This window comes from Belonocnema kinseyi, chromosome 4 (assembly GCF_010883055.1).
Source record: "Belonocnema kinseyi isolate 2016_QV_RU_SX_M_011 chromosome 4, B_treatae_v1, whole genome shotgun sequence".
Classification (NCBI taxonomy): domain Eukaryota; kingdom Metazoa; phylum Arthropoda; class Insecta; order Hymenoptera; family Cynipidae; genus Belonocnema; species Belonocnema kinseyi.
In genome coordinates this window covers 35,744,524-35,749,297 of record NC_046660.1, presented here as the reverse complement: position 1 = coordinate 35,749,297, position 4,774 = coordinate 35,744,524, and the positions used below count along the sequence as shown (strand labels likewise).

Genomic DNA, 4,774 nt, shown 5'->3' with positions numbered 1-4,774 from the left:
ATATATATGTTTTTACATTTCAGAATCTAACAATGACAGAGGAATGGAGGGGGGCACTTTATTGATTTTTTTAACATTCATATTGAAAACTTTCGAATTCAAAATATTTTATAAAGGTGCAGTTTTGAAAAAGGACAATATTTATAATGTAATGAAAAGGAATTAAACTTGTATCATTTCTGAATAAAAGTGTTTCAAATGTGATTTAATTTTTTAATTGAACAAATTTTAAAGCTGAAGGTTTCGAAATTCAAAAACTTCAAACTAAATTTTTTAAATTCAGAACATTTCTTCAGGAAGAAGTTGAAATTGTTTTATTTCTAATTCAAAATGTTCAGAATTGAACCATTTTATTTGAATTCAAATATCTCGAAATTGAATGATTTCAGATTAAAATTTTAGAAGAGGGGAATTTAAAAATAAAATATTTTCCAAATAGAATGTTCAAAAATAGATAATTTAAAATTCAGAGAAATGACAATTTTATTATTCCTGATTAAAAGCATTAGAAATTGAATAGTTTAAAAGTGAAAACTTCTGAATTTTAATAAATTTAAATTCGAAACGATTAAAAATTAAAAATTTGAAATTGAAAACTAAATTGAATATTTCAAAGTCAAAGCTTCTAAAATGATAGAAATCTAAATTTTGATTAAATTCAAAAAATGATTTAAATTAAAAATTGATTAGGCCAACTTGTCTAAAATAAAAATAAAATAAATTCACGTTTATTTTCCCGGTTCAAAATATAAAATTTTCAATTATAAACCTTTAAAATTGAATTATTCTTAAAAAAAAAAGAATTTAGTCGTGTAGTATTGTGATATTAAAACTTTTTGGTACTTAAGCAATTTTGAAATTGTCAATTATAGTTTTCGAAATTCAAAAATTTTAATTTAATTCAAAAAATGTAAACTGCTTGAATTACTTTCAGCAAATTTAAGTCGTTTAGAAATTTACCATTTTTAAATTTTCAATTATGATTTTCGACATTCAAACATTTCAATTTTAATCGCAAGATTTAAACTTATGATAGAGAAAAACTGAGAATTGAGCGTTTACCATGAAAATTCAGAATTCTTCATTCGAAATAATTAAAAATTAAAGAAATTATTCAATAGAAAAATGTTTTTTTACTGAGTATAAAATGTCGAGCTTTAAAAAAAAATTATATAAAAATACTTTAATATTCAATGCCTAATTTTGAAATCTGTTCATTTTTAAGGCCTGCATTTTATATTTATATTTAATTCTAAAATTATTAAATCTGAAACTGACTAAAATTGAATTGGTTGAATTTCAAAAAGTACAAATTATGAAGTTTAAAAGTTATTAGTTTCTAAGCTATTAAATTTACTTGAAGTAATAACAAAATTTTAAGGGTATGAGTACACAACATTTGTTGTGACTACATTTTTTTAGTCTTATGGTTCGGATTTGTTTAAGTTTAATGTTTCTCGAGTATGATTTATTTTATAATATTTTCCATTTAAAAATATCTTTTTATTTAGAATTGTTTTTATAGAATAATTCAATTTCAAAGTTTTAGAATTGAAAATTGTTCCATTTTGAACGGTGAAAATAACGGTGATTTATTTTTGAAAAGTTTGTTTAATCAATTTTTTCGTTAATTAATATTTTTTAACTTCAATAAAAATGTAGATTCCTATAATTTTAGAAGTTTTTACTTTGAAATAATCAATTTAGTTTTCAATTTCAACTTCTTCCTAAAGAAATTATCTGAATTTCAAAATTTTAGATTAAAAGTTTTAGTTTTGAAAGCTTCTGTTTTAAATTTTGTTGAATTTAAAATCATCCTATTTAAAGAGCTTATATTCAAAAATGACAAAACTTCAATTCCTTTTTCATTCTAATCCGCTCTGTAGTTATTATTAAATTTTTATACTAATGCACGATTTTTATTTGTTTTAAAAGAGGATCTGAGATTTTTGGAACGTTAAGCTGAGGGTTGGAAGCCGAATTTTAAAGGACAAATATATTTCCTGAATAAAATTCGACAATGGAACAAAACATTATGAAACTCGTTGCACTCAAAAGTTTGTCTCACGGTGAGAATATACAAATATAGTTATTCTTTTACTTAAACCAGGGTGTTTAGGGTCCTTGAAAACCTGGAAAAGTCCTTATAATTTCCATTATTTTTACCTGAAAAAACTTAGAAAATCCCTTGAATTTTGCTCGTGTCCTAGAATTTGTATTCCCTTAAAGAACAAATAGGATTTTAAATTTTCTTTACTTCGCTGAATGAAAAAAGTGGCTTGAAAATTGAACAATTTTGTTGATATGTTTTTCTCTATTGATTGAGAAATCTTTTTTCGTAGAAAATTCACTTCTTTTGTTGAAAATTCGTTTATATTTTTCGGAAATTCATCTCTTTCGGCAGAAATTTGATCTTTTCTTTAATTAAAAATTAATTTTTTAACTGATCATGTAACTTTTCCATCTTTTGTTGAAGTTTTTTTCATTAAACATTCGTCTTTATTGGTAGCAAAATAATCTTTTTGGTTAAAATTTCCTCTTTTTTTGGTTAATACTGCAAGTTTTGTGCATGTTGAAAAGGAACTTTTTTGTTAAAAATTTATTTTTGGGTTGAAAATGCAGCTATTTTGCACGCAAAAATCCTTCTGTTGGCTTAAAAGTTAATTTTGTTAAAAATGCGTCTATTTAGTTAGAAAATTTAAGTTCTGGGTTAAAAGTTTTGCTACTTTGTTAAACAAAATTTTGTTTGCTTGTTAATTCATTTCTGGTTCAAAACTAAATTATTTCTTTGAAATTACATCTTTTTGGCAGAGAATTAATATGTGTGGAAAGTTTAACTATTTTGTAGAAAGTTGGTCTTTTTTTGGTTAAAAGTTTGCCCACTCTTAAAAATTTATTTTCTTGGTTGCAGGTTCATTTTTTTAGTTGTAAATTAATTTCTGTTGGAGAATGAAACTATAATGTTAATTAAAAAAAAATAAAAATTAATATTTTTACTTGAAGATTAAAAATTAGGCTGAAAATTTTACTATTTGATTAAGATTTATTTTTGTAGTAGAAAATTCCAGTATTTTGTTAAAAATTCAACTGTTTGGTTTAAAATCCAAGTATTTTGTTAAAAACTCATTGTTTTTGGTTGAAAATTCAACAAAATTGTTTAACATTTGCCTATTGGAACAGAAAATTCGTTCTTTCGGATTTAAATTTACCTTTTTTTTTGTTAAAAATGGAACTGTCTTCTTAAAAATTCAATTATTTCGTTGACAGTTTAACTGTTGTTGATTGAAGTTTAATTATTTTGTTTAAAGTTCAATTATTTAGGAGAAAATTAATCTTTTATGTTAAAAATTAATCTATTTTGTTTAAAATTTAATTATTTGACTGAAAACTAAAATGGCTTAAAATTCGGTAACTTCGTAAGATTTCAACCAATTCGAATAAAAAAAGTGCGTTAGATACGGAATTGTAGTCCTTTTGATCATATCAAGAACAGCAAATTATTGGATTGAAAAATGTCATTACACTGTTGCTAAAGTTAAAATAATGAGAAACTTCGAAATATTAAATAAAATTAACGAAAAAACGTTTTTTTTATTATAAAATCAGATTTCGGGGGAATTACTGCGAATTTTTTGTTTAAGACACGGTAGACACTCTGCTTAATCAATTATATTATAAAATCTAGGATAATTATTTTTTTTCACGATTTAAAATTCTGATTTAACTAAAATGGATTGAAACTGACAATATATTTTGCAAGGCTTTAAAATCAATTTTTTCTTTTTTTGGTTTTTAGTGTGGGATAAAGTAAAATACTTTTAGGCAGACATGTGAAGTGTGTAGTAAGTTAACTTGCACACTTTGTCGCTTTCGAGGTCACAAAAAATATTCCTGTCCTGATATTGGAGGCAGTATCACCATACTGTAAGTAGAAATTTCTTTTTAGGTGATTAGTCATGGCTTTCAAGATTTCGGTACTTTTTTAATTTTTAATGTTGCCTTTTCATGGTCAGAAGAGTAGAATATTTTAAGTTTAAAACTTTCCAGATAATTAGAATACAATCAATTTTCATTGTTTTATTCATGATTCCAAATAGATCTTATGATTATCAATTAAGTCTAGAATTGATCATAATTTAAGAAAATAAAATATTTGAAATAAATTTAAGAATTCTTTAATTTAAAAATATATATATATATATTCACTGGTCAAAATTGAATAATTTTAAATATTGTAAACGTTAAAAGTTTAATAATTCTAAAAACTAAATTCCATATATATATTATATACATATATAATTAAAAATTTATCATAAGGACAACCGCAGGATTTCGCCAGGAGCGGGTGCTAATCTGAAAAATTGCACCCGCTCCCAGCGAAATCGCGGTAAAATTTCAGCCACAACCACGTCTCACGACCGTGAGATAGGTGATTACAGTCTGTAACGGAATCAATACGACGATCCAGTAAAAGCCTCGTGCACCCTAAGAACACGGAGCGACCCAAGGACTACTACCTTCTGCATTTTTCCCGCAAGTGTTTTATCATATTGTTGACACGCAGGCATGCTTTTTAGGCCATTAGCGAGTGAAAGCTTGGCACCTCTAAGGGCGCCGATGATAAGGACGATTAGTTTAACAGAATATTCTGGGTACAATCGTTGAAACTCCTTTATAAGGTCTCGATACCTCTCTTTCTTTTCATTCTCCTTGGCTATGGTGTTTTTGTCAGCTGGTGCCGAAAATTCGATAACGAACATGGTTCGCTTCTCGA

The 4,774-nt window shown here is 25.4% G+C and overlaps 1 protein-coding gene across 3 annotated transcripts in view; it reads left to right on the top strand.

The window, feature by feature from the left end:
* The window catches only part of LOC117171885, a 23,369-nt gene that overhangs the window by 5,701 nt on the left and 12,894 nt on the right, over positions 1 to 4,774 (top strand). Inside the window, exons 2-3 of one of the 3 annotated variants that reach the window (XM_033359530.1) lie at positions 1,936 to 2,069; positions 3,797 to 3,924. The exons of 1 other annotated variant lie outside the window; for it this stretch is intronic. The gene's annotated coding sequence lies outside the window, so the exon portion shown is untranslated. The remainder of the gene's footprint in view (positions 1 to 1,935; positions 2,070 to 3,796; positions 3,925 to 4,774) is intronic. One more of the 3 variants, XM_033359531.1, reaches the window with a different exon arrangement.